Raw genomic sequence first — 12,989 nt, forward strand, 5'->3', positions numbered from 1 at the left:
CCGCAGGTTCGTCACTTTTTGTGACGCACCAGTGGCATAAAAAATGTGCCTTGTTGCACCATATTTCCAAAGTGACCCTTCTAGATAGATGCGTCACTTTGTAAACCACTGCACCACATTATACCTGCGCCAGGTATAATGTATGCAGGGGGGGGTTTTGACGCAAGAAAGGGTCGTAGAAGTGACGCAGTGAAATCTATGTTTCACTGCGCCACTTCTAGGACACAAATGCGTCAATTTCTTACGCCTGCCTCACAGCAGGCGTAAGACTGACGCAGACCCTTTCACATGGGGCTTGCCCCATGTGAAAGGATACATTGCTGGAGTTGCGTCACTTTTGTGACACACACCAGCAATGCGTCACTTTTGCGCCATACAGATACGTCAGAAATACTAACGTATCTGTAACTCCTTGCGCAATAATGCGTCATACTGTAAATATGACACATCATTGGTGTAGCAAGGAGGGCGCAGTTTTCACGCAGCGATTCGTCACTTTTTATAAATGTGGCCCTTGGTCTGAGCGCCAAACTACGGTGCTCAGACCAATCACAACGCAGCCTTGTGATTGGTCAGGGGAGCTTAGAACCTGGATGCTTCCTGCTTCCGGACTTCAGACAGGAAAAAGACAAGAAGATGAAGTGGATCGGAGGAGCGTTGGTGGCAACACCGACCGTAGCCAGGTAAGTATTTTATTTTTATTTGAGCTTCTTCATTTCCTCCACCTACCCCTCCCTCCCTGCCCCACCACCGAGTCCAGTAGCAGCCACTTCTGCTCTGCAAATACTATGTGATATTTCACTTGCAAATCGTTCACACCCAGTTTTATTAGGTGCTAGAATTCCTTTCAAAGCCAGATTGCCGTGGTGTAAAAGATCTGGCGGTGCACGGAATCCTAAGGGTATTTATCCTGTTCCCATCCGTTATGCTGCTTAGAATAAATAAGCAGGGGCAAAGGTAACCTGGCTGATATGGGGTGAAACCCCGAAAGCGGTCCCATGATGCTTGTTTCCGGTCCAAGGAGGACCTGGCTTGGCAGTTCGGGCTGGACTGTTCCCATGAGGCACAGGGTCAGGACTGATTTGCATATGGCCAGGTCTTAACTGGGGTGGCATGGTGAGCAAAAGAATGATGGATTTAAACCAGATCTCTTGACCTGGGGTGAATATTTTAATTTGTTCTACATTCCGTCCATCAATTGTGTGTCTTTTGCTTTCTCACCCTATGTGCCCCGGGTTTGCCCAGACGTGTGTCACGGTCTCATTGTGCCACTGGATTCAAGCTATCCTGGCTGATGAGGTCCCAAAACCGGTCAAAGGGTACTTATTTCTGGTCCAGGGAGAACCTGGTTTGGCAGTTCGGGCTGGACTGTTCCCATGAGTGTTTAGCCATGCAACACTTGATGTTGTTGCACCAAGGATATTGTGGTGGATAACTAAACACTTATAATGTCCCAAAGGCGAGACCTATTGGCTATGCCAATACTTGTTAAACCCCTTTTGCCTTTCAGAGACCTCAGGGGGCCCTAAACGCTGTTTGCGTTTTTTGCCCTGAACATGGAAACTGCATTATCCTGTACAGGCGCGTAAACATTTACTCACCACAATACACAATTTTATTGGTCTGGATTTAGGAGCCAAAATCAACACTCTTTCATGAATCTTGCTCAAGAGGAAAGGGTATAAATATGTCACCTGGGTTCATATTTTGCAGACTGATGTGCAGTGAGTGCATCAGTGTGAGTGAGCGTGAGTGGTAGACCTCATGTGCGGACTATCAACAAAATCGATCTACAAAAATACCACCTCAACAACAGTGCCTACGACATCGCAGGGTAAGTATATATATTTGTTGACACATCTACGCACCATGCAATGTAGTGGTTACACTGACATAGTGGTTACGTCGATGGCTGTGACATTTTCGCCATACGATGAGATATGATGTGGGGAAACCGCCTGCACCAGCCAAATGAGAATTATACAAGATTAAACCACTGTCATCCATGACGTCGTATACACCATGTCCAACCACGGTTTAAACAAGACACAGAATAGTTTCTGAAAGGGAAAGGACTTAAAAAAGCAAATGGTGTAAAGTCACTGCCTGGCCTTTCAACCTCCCCCACCTCCTTACACCTTCCATCTTCACGTGCACTGGCACCAGTGGCCCCACCTCCACTCCAATCATATGTACTTGCTGGGTGGAACAAACCATCCGCAGAGCGAAAGGGAGGCCTCGTTTAGATTTTGGTGGATGAAGGATCCCTGCCATGAAGTGGCAGCTGTCCCAACGCCCAGACATCATTGCATCTAAATAGGGCAGAGAGGACACCCGTTGCTTTTTGCTGAGTGTCCCGCATATGCCAATCTCTAAAACCCCCTAGGCACAGTCGGAACACAATCCGAAGGAATCTCCCGCTTGGAGCTGTAGTACTGCGGGTAACATTCTCTAATGCAACCCTGGCTTGTTCAGATTCCCAGCACCAAGGGGTCAGTTTGACGCACAGAAATAAACAATTTCTCCTCACAAAACTGCGCCGTGCAGCGCACACCTCTTTTATTAACATAAATGTCGGCAATATGGGTGTCATAAATACCAGCAGTATACAGAGCTCTAGAAACCAAGTTCTCTTCACATTGAGGTCAGGAGTGGTCTCATGTTATGTTATGTTATGTTATGTTATATTATGTTATTAATACTTGTAGAGCACGCGATTACCCTAGGGTGTCCTGGCGCTGAGTATTGATCACCTAGCAGACGTAGGCCTAACAGTAAGAGAAAAGCCAAGTCTTAAGGCCCTTGCGAAAGGATATGAAGTCTGGGGCATTTCTAAGGTGGAACGGGAGTTCATTCCAGGCTTTAGCTGCACAATGAACAAAACTTCTACCTCCCCAATTGGTCTTTTAGAAAATGGGAATTTGGACGAGTTTAGCTCCCGTGGATCTTAATGTTCTTCCTGGGGTATACCAAGAATATTTCTTCCTAGTGAACTCTGGACCAATACCATTGACCGCTTTAAAAACAATAGATAGTGCTTTAAAGCGTGATCTTAATGGTATTGGGAGCCAGTGTAGTTTTCTCAAGTCTCCTTTGATAGAGGTAAACCTGAATGTTCCGGTCAGCACTCCAGCTGCTGCATTCTGGACCAATTGCAACCTGTTCATATGTAGTTTTTGAACATTAAGATAGAGACTGTTGCAATAGTCCAGCCGCGACATTATGAGTGCTGTCACCACCGTCTTAAGTCTATCTCTAGTCAGGAAGAATTTTATTTTCTTGATGATTCTGAGGACCATGAAACATGAAGAGGTCACCATGTTCACTTGGTCCCCCATGGTGAGTTTATTATCCACCATGATCCCCAGATTCTTGGCTTTCCTTGATGGTTCAGTACTCAAGCCCAAATCCTTCGGCCACTATTCTGGTGTCCAGACCAAAGGATTGTTACAGAATTTCAGAACCTCGTTCTTGCCCGAGTTCAATTTTAGGCAATTGGAGGACATCCAGGATGAGATAGAGCCCATACACTCATGGAAGAGATCACCCATCTTCTTCTCCTCTCCCTCCGTCAGCGACAACACAATTTGTGTGTCGTCAGTATAGGAGGTGAGCTGGAAACCAAAGGACCTGATGATGCTGACTCATCAGAGTCAGCCATGTTATTCATTGGAGATGAATGCAAGAAGTACCTTACATTTATTTAGATGGCTTTCTAAGGCGACCAAGATTAGCTCCTGGTAGAGCAAGGTGAACTTTCTATTGAAAGAGGCCTGCTGTAACGATGACTGCACCACTGTATACCTCCTTTACCTCTCACACCCTCCAGGGGGCATCGATGAGCCCTTCGGATTTGCACTAGACTAAAACGAGCCATGGCATGTACGCGGTGTAGACATCGGTTCAGCAGGGACTGTATAAATGTCTTAGCTTTGCCACTTAGTCTACTGTAAGCTACGAGTATTAAATATTAAACACAGTGCACTCTAACGGGCATGTGGCATCCATGAGCGTGGCTATTAATAACTTCTATGTATTTATATTTCGCACACTCTGCACTGCAGTGCACTAAACGGCAAACTAAACATGCTGCCCGCACTCTGGGGTTTGAAGGAACAATCCGCTGATAAATGGCTGAAACGCTGGGCCTTTAAATGTGCAGATGGCAATTGATTTCTAGAGTCCTGAAGCCTGGCGCCACCACGCCATCAAAGAGCCTGACGTGAGAGTGCTCCTTCACAAACACACAAAAAAAGGCAAGCCGACCCCGCAGCCGCAAAAGGTAAAGCGACACTGCGGGCACCATTCAAAGGGGTTTCAGTGGCGTGTTTCCGTTGCAGGAGCAAGCATGGGCACCATCTGTTTTCAAGTTAATTACAAGCAGATGGTTTCAAAGCTCGCTCCCGCAAGGGAATCGCCAAACGAGCATGCGTTGCCATTGAAAACAATGCAAAGCGTGGACATTTTTGGCCGAAAAAGCGAATCGATTCCTAAAGGTCTCCTCCTATGCAGTGCATGCGTGCTGTGTAGGTGAGACCTAAATAGGGAGGTACAAAAATTCACCCAAGAATGATTGGTGTCTCAGAGGAAGATTTGAATTGACTTGCAGACATTTTGAAGAAAGTAATCTGTGCCGTAATCATGTTAAAATGTGAAGAATGGCGGCCTGAAATTTCGACAAGTGTTGGAATGTAAACATCTAGTAATGTTTTTCTTGTCCTGAATCTATTTGACGAAGTAGGTAAATGAGGTAATACAAAATATAAAATCGTATAAGCGGAATTGTTTTCTTTGAACTAGAATTTGATGCATAGTGAGATCATCCTTGATATACAATATTGTCATTCATATTGCAAGAAGGTGTGTGGCAGTGGTGTTGAACGAAGGTGGGAACAGGCTTGAGCTGGGGTCCCAAGATCAACTTCAGCATCAGTAGTTACATGATAAACCACTAGAATATCTGTTGAGACACCAGTTCATATGAACCTGACTCCATTTTATGTTAAGAAAGAATTTGCAAAGAAGTGGTCTCTCATGCATGAGTGTATGTTAAAGAAGGGAAGAAGTGAGAAAACTAGACCTTTGAAACTGAGGAAATAGATATGACAACTACATTTGGAAGAAGTACTTACACATGGGAGAAATGTAGAAAAGAGGGAGAAAGTAGATGGTTACCACGAAAATACAGGTGTAAACCAACAAATGGTTACCAACAATGTCATTAGCGACAGAATCAGTTCAAACAGCTACACCTGGTGTTTACTTTGCACATTTGAACAATTCACCGAGGGGCTTATTTACAAGCCTCTTGCGCCTCAGGTGCGTCACTTTTTCCCATATTAAAACATTAAAGTACGCAGTCAGTAGCAGCTGCCAGCTACAATTACTGGGTGGGGTGGGTGGGTGGTAGAAAATCAATAAAACGGGAGGGGGCAAGGAAAAAAAGTTAATGGACTTACCTGGCTGCCGGCCCCTGCCTCGCCTCCGTCCTCTTCTGTCCAAGCAGGAAGCAAGCACATGCTCCCATAAGCCAATCACGACGCTGCTGTCATCATGATAGCAGCATGGTAATTGGTCTGAGCGCTGTGGTTCAGCGCTCTGACGGGGACTATGAGCCTGTGTATGTTCCTCACCAGGCTGTTTATTACAGCTCAGTGAGAAACATCCAAAGTGTGCATGACTGTTTGGCAAGCCCAAGGCGGCCAGCCAAACAGTCATGCGCACTTAAGTTCCTCGACCACTACTCTCCTGCTGGCTGTGATGACAGCCCTGCCCCACCCGCCCCATAAACCTCCCTCAGTAGAAAAACATCATGATAATTCCTTTGCGTTATTATCATATTATTTTTCCTTTTTTTTCCTTTTACACCGAGGAGAAGGAGCCGTTGCTGACTACAGTCTATCCTACACTAGTTGCAGTACTCCAAGAAATACCGCTTGTTCTATGTTTGGATGTGTGGTGCCCCTCCCAACCATCCCCCCACACAGTGTTCCAAAATTGTAAATGCTTTTTGTTTTACCTTTTAGTTGTATGGAGTGTACCCGCACCTGTGCTGCGTGGGCTCCCTCCTTCTAGCCTCCCCCTCCCATTTTACACTGAAGATGGGCAAGAATAGTAATATATCGTGAACTGGAAATTCTGCTATATTCATACGGCATTAGCTCAAGTTCTGGTTTGTTGAACCGGTGTACTTTTTGTACTGGATGATTTCCCTTTTATGCAAAATGTTAATAAAGACATTTATATTTCTTTTTAAATCTATGTTTGCGCCACATGGATAGCAGTACCTCCTGCTATTTCTATTACTGTTTGCTACGGCAATGGCAGAGGGTACCACGAGTCTAGACAGTGACTGGTAGCTGCGTCTTCCATTTAAGATAAAATGATAACGATGGAATTGTCTTTTCCACTCTTATGAGGTCGCACTTGCGAAAAACAAAGTCTATTGTGGATCCCTGTGACATCACAGTAACAGCTTCAGAATCCACTTCTGCCTCCTTCCCTTATGTAGAACTGAACCCTACACAAACAATGGTCTTAATTAACCCCAACAATGCATGATGTGGTCATATGCCTTGGCCTTCCCTAGAAAACAAGATCGTCAGGCTGACTTAGATGGAAAGCAGGAGACTTCTAGATGCCAGGTGCTTGAAAGCGGTCAAAGGGGTGGTGCCAAGTCAGTATAAAGATCAGACTATTGAGGCCTAGGCTCTGAAAGGCTGGTGGGTCTTGGGAAAGTCGGTTGTAGACGAGGCGATGTCAGGACAGTGCCTCTCAAAGACTGGCACAGCCCAAGATATAGAGGACTGGCACACGGAAGTCAGACTCGAGTCAGGTTATGCCAGGCGGCTGGCAGTGGTGCCAGGCAATGGCTGCTAATTGTCTCTTATAGGCAGAGCCACTGGAATTATGCAGCAGGAAAGGACCAAATTATGCAGCAGGGTGACGAGATTATGCAGCAAAAATGCAGCACAATTTGTGGCAGTATTACGTTACTATTTTGATATTTTTACACGCCAACACTGTATGGGCAAATGATTGATTTCATTAATACCATTCTAATACCCAAATACAACAATCAGCAACTGAAAGGTGACCTGTCACTGCCTGGTAAAGAGCCTGCAATGTATGGCGCAACATGGTTAGCAGCGCTTATGGGGGCAGTTTTACAACTTCTGGCGCATCTCTGCAAATCAGCAGGGATGCCCCAGAACAGATGCGTCACTCAATCCCCCCCCGTTGCGCCACCACGGATGCGTCACATTTACAATGCGGCGCACCATGGTGCAAGGAGGGGCAGATGCGTGACACATCTTGTGGTGTACGGGCGGCGCATTGCTGGAGTTGCGTCGCAACACAACTCCTGCAATGCACAGGGGCCGCCCATACTTAACGTAGTGCGTCACTCCTTAAGCCTGCTTCAAGCAGGCGTAAGGATTCGACACAGCAGCGTCGTAAAACTGACTCAGTGAAATCTTGTAGATTTCACTGCGTCAGATTTACGGGGCTATCCTGCGAGGGAACGCCCACCCTGCGACAGAACGCCCACATGAAACCGGACGCAGGTTTCATGTGGCGCAGGGCTTTACAATGTGACGCATCTGCCTAGATGCTTCACGTTGTAAATAAGTCGCAACGTGGCGCATGGTTTACGCTGCCGCTGCATCACAAAACGGGACGCAACAGCGGCGTAAAAGTGTCACAAGGGCCTTGCAAATCTGCCCCTTAATAACTTTGATGCTGTTGAGCTAAGAGCTTATTTTTGTTAAAACCTGCAACATATGAGGAGATGGTGGATTATATGGCAAGTGCTGCAAATCCATAATTATGCGGAAAATATATCGACCACAGTATCGCTTAATTTCTGCAGCCCAGCCCGTAGTCCAGTCAGGCACGTGGCATAGTCTACACCAAGCCCACTAGCCTTTAATTAGCACCGGCCTGTGGGGAATTCTGATTATTTCTTGTAGGCCGGTCTCCCTCTGGCTGACAGGGTGTGATGTATGTTGCTGGCAGGGTAAGTGCCCTACAGATGGTCTGCCTGCACCAGGGCTTCTATTACACACACAAAGGAAAGTCAAACACCGTTGCTAATGCGACTTGTAACGCGGCACACTTCTTTTGTCCCGAGCTGAATGCCGTGAATAGACGAAAAGTGTGGGAAAGGCTGAGCGACCAGGAACTCACAGAGTCTCGTGTTTGGGACACACTGCAGCTCTGAGCCTAACATCTGCCCCGGGCAGAAAGGGAGCGGCAGGCAAAACAACCTGGGGGTAGGGGGTTGTGGTGGCAGCGAAGGGGCAGTGTGAGAAAAGAATTCGAGGAGGAGCTGGGTCCACAGAGGACCAAAAAAAAAATATGGAGAAAAATGATATGACGTGAAACAGAAATTCGATGGGAAATGGGTGGATTGTATGGTGAAACGGGGGCAGGTGCTAGCGAGAGAAAAATATGATGCAAAGGAAAATATGAAAGAGATAACCAGGAAGATTAAGAAGATGGGGAAATGGAGTAGAAACTCAAACATCATGACGAGCGGAAGAAGATGCTCGAGAGAGTGGGGCCAGGCTACTACTTAATGTTACAACTCGAGACTCCGTTCATAAATATAGGTTACAACAACGAACTCAAATACCACGCTTCACACTTACCACGCCTGGCCAGCAGCGACTACCCTTACCAAAAACTGTCATTCACCACGCTGACATTTACCATTACAGTAGACACCACAACAACGTACAGGAAAACATTATGGGCCCGATTCACAGAACTAACTTAAGACAAAATCCTAAACTTACTACTTTTGGTATTCACAGAAGGCATTTAGTAGTAGTAAAATTAGGATTTTGTCTTAAATCTGTCTTAAGTCTGTCTTAAGTTTGTCTTAAGTCTGTCTTAAGTCTGTCTTAAGTCTATCTTAAGTCTGTCTTAAATTTGTCTTAAATTTGTCTTAAGACTGTCTTAAGTCTGTCTTAAATCTGTCAAGTCAAATTTAAGACAAAATCCTAATTTTACTACTGCTAAATGCCTTCTGTGAATACCAAAAGTAGTACATTTATGATTTTGTCAGGAGCTCCCAGGCCCACCTGTGCATAGTGCTGGAGGGGGGCCTCTGGAGATTGGGGTGCCCGCAACGTGGGGGCTGCAAGGGCATTTGTTTCATCACTGGTACTGACCAGTGAATACAAAAGGGATCCCCTACTGCTTTTTTTAATGTCCTACCAACAAGGGCACCACATTTCTCTCTTCCCATGCCCAGGGGGGTATATTAGTAAAGGCTGGCTCTGTGTGTATGTATATAAAACTACATCTCAACCCTACAGATCCCGAAACGTAAAATACCCTTACTACACCTCAACACTACCTTGCCATAAACAGAAAAACCCTCTATTGAGCCTGCATACAACCCATCAAAATCCCTAAAATCCCCTTACAACCCTGATCCACCTCCATTCCTCAGTGCTTAATTAGGGCCTGAGTTTGCCTGAGTCTGGCTGTGCTCAGCACCGACACTTATTTCTTAACTCTAGCACTTATTTATGACAGGCTACATCATGCTGGTGATGCCTGTCCATTTTTTAACAGACTATATCAGTAGCAGGAGTAACAATTCAGCATAGTTTGAATTTTGACCTTAGTTTTGCAAGCTTTGAGCCAGCTTACTTCAGTCAACTACTTGGACGCCTTTACTTTGCTTCTTCCAATCCAGTAGGATTGTAAGGTTTACCATTCAAGGAGAAATGATGTGCTTGCTCTCAAGGGGCAGACAAATCAGGGTAGGTGGTCTGTCAGTTCCCCACCACATCCACCAACTTCTGTCAGTTTCCTGTCACACCCACCAACTTCCGTCAGTTCCCTGTCACACCCACCAACTTCCATCAGTTTCCTGTAACACCCACCAACTTTTTGATCTTAAGGAAAACAACCAGGAACAACAAATCCCCAGAAGCAATCCAAGATTTGGGTCAGCTGAGGCTTTCCAGGGGTCACCTCGGATCCCTTTAGAAGATGGAGCATGGCCAGAAGCCATGGCGAAGATTAGTGACGTCACAGCCAGAACGGCACTCAGGATCAGGTTTGTATGTAAGGGCAGGATGACATTACTTTGATGTTTTTCACCTGTACTCCAACTTGGACCTGATGCCACTGGGATAGAATTGGATTTTGTCTTAAATACCGTACCTCAACCCCTAATAAAGCTAGTGCTAGGGGGTGTCATTGAGGGAGTAGACACTTACCTTTGCTAATTTAAGAGGAATTGTTGACCTTGGCTGATTATCTTCTTTGTATTCTAGTAATCTGGTCATATCGGATCATAGTGGGAAAGTCCCTTAAAATTAATAGTTCCTTTAAATTATTGCAAATAATCAAAAATTCATAACACCGAGGTGCTGAATGGAGTACTATCATTCGATGTTTTTCACAAAGGGTGGCATCAAAGGATAGAAAGATTATCACATTTTGAGAGATAAGAGGAATTTGCCTCTGACTCACTACAGATGTTAGGAACCAACATTAGAAGGTGCGTGGAGGCGAGCATGCCTGGACCTTGCATCCAGGGGGTTGGTTGTTCAGGATCATCCCCCCCAACAGCAGATATGTGGGTGGTTTTGCCTGTCTCTGAATGGATAACATGAAAATTCAGCTAAACCTTTTTGTCAAACTCTGATTTGCCGCAATTGTTTTAAAAATGTTCTTCTTTGATGGTTCCTGGGATAATTTTGTATATGGTTGATGTTGAAATGGTTGACAGCTGAATACTGTCAAAAATTAAATATGACCCATGTTGACCCAAGTGATGGATGTGCATGGTCGTCATTTGCTCGTTTGGGTGGTATGAGAAAAGCCTAAAACTTCTCAGCCCATTCGTATTTAAAGTTTGAGTGTGCATCTCTCTTCACTTCTTGCCTGCTAAAGGGACCTATTCGGCATCATTTCGTTACGCTCGAGCACTGTGTATTCTTACTCACCTCTTCCTTATGATGAACCCTTAAATTATTATTGAGATTAAACATTGATTTATGCGTTTAAACTAGGGATAGAAATTGTTATCTGTAACATCCTGATTATCCATGCCTAGTTGCTGTCAGTGATTGATCCCTTTGTCATTCCCATTTCCGTTTATACATACATTTTTCATATTTTTTCACTCGTCTGGAGGGTTGTGAATTATTTCAGTCCACTGAACTTTGAACTTCGAAAATTGTTCAAATTATCCTAACAAATAGTTGTTGTCACATGTCGAATCCTGTGAGACAAGATGCAACCAATTTATTAGAGGGGGTGCATAGTGCATCTCAGACCGTTGCAAAAATCTGCTACTTAAGATAAGTTTTTTTTTGTCGTTTCCACAGAAAAGCGGGTCAACAGGGAGCTGGACATTCAATTGACTCAAGTTCTGTACTCCTATCAACCACACCACACTAAAAAATAATTGCTTATTCTGGGTGTATTTTACCGAGAGCAGCCAAGTGTCCAGTATCACCATGATAAAGCAACGTGGACTGAACATATGGACAGAAAGGGCTAATGATATGGCCAAAGGAAATTTACATATGGTTGTAGGCAATGTGGCCAGGAAGTCACCGATTACCATAGTTACCCACCCTCACAAACTCTGCCACTGACCACCTGGGACCCATCCATCAATAACAAGCCTGAGACCAGCTCTTTGGATTAGGGTCATAAGATCTCCAGCAGTATTTATTTGGCACACACAAAAAAACAATTTTGACATCAAAATTTGCACAGTAACCACATTAGTTACATATTGATTATAAGTGAAAACCTAACCTTAACAGAGACTTTAGTACATGGGAGTCACCTAACCATAACTAGTTTGCTCCTGTGCAACCAACAGCATAACTATTACTGAGTGAGATCATGATTGGTTCCATGACCCTTCTTCTTAAACCCCTGTCCAGAAGATGGGATCCTCCTTTTTGGAGGTCCACACCTTTCCTCCTCCCCAAAGGGATCTCATATGCCGGGGGTCCGGCTATCCTTAGGATACCTACCTCAGACAACCTCTGCACCCAATCTCTGCATCCCCCAAAGGGCCTGTAGTAGTTCGCGCCAACTGCACCTATGACGGTGGTTGACAGGTAAGGACTGAGTGTCAGCAACCGCTCGCAACCCACCTCACCACTGCGACCTCCTTCCAACTTGCTGCCAGCACCCCCTGGAGGTTCAGTAATGCTGATGTTGTTTTTGGTATAAAAGGATGCCGTAAAGGGACCAGAAACGTCCCCACCAATCATTTATTTGTTTAAATATCTTTATTGGTCTATTCAAAAAATGTCCATTTTCTCATGGTACATGACATAACAAAACGTCAAACAAGCATTTGCAATGCAATAGGTCTCGCATTAGGAAAGTTTGAGCTATTGGTCTTGTAAATGACACATTTTTTATTTATGTGTTGGTTTTGAAAATAGCGAAATTAATAGCTTTGCCATTTGCAATGCCAATACTTTTATCATTTGCAAATGTGACACCTATAGCATTTGTAATGCAACATGTTTTGTATTTATGTGACTTAGATGTATTGATATTACAAATAACAATGGCTTTTAATTTTTCTAAATAATTAATACTTAAATAAAAGTTATTGTAATTTATAATGGCAATAGCTTAAACTTTTGTAAATAATTTTTGTGAAGATTATGTTCAGTGTATTTTATTGTGACGAAAATCCAAGAACAGAAGTGAAATATTAACATCTTTTTATGACATTTGTAATAAAGCTTGAAACATTGAGAGAAAATATTTGAACCAGTTGTTGTTGAATGGTTGCACAGATTGATGCTGTGTTGGCGCTCAGTGATGTTGTGGTGGCGACGAGTGATGCTGTGGCGTTCAGTGATGCTGTGGTGGCGCATAGTGATGTTGTGGTGCCCCTGAGTGATGCTGTGGTACCCCTGAGTGATGCTGTGGTGATGCAATAGATAGAGTGAGTGCGATAGATAGCTAGAGGGAGGGCGAAAGAT

The sequence above is a fragment of the Lissotriton helveticus genome, chromosome 5_1 (genome assembly GCF_964261635.1).
Source record: "Lissotriton helveticus chromosome 5_1, aLisHel1.1, whole genome shotgun sequence".
Taxonomy (NCBI): domain Eukaryota; kingdom Metazoa; phylum Chordata; class Amphibia; order Caudata; family Salamandridae; genus Lissotriton; species Lissotriton helveticus.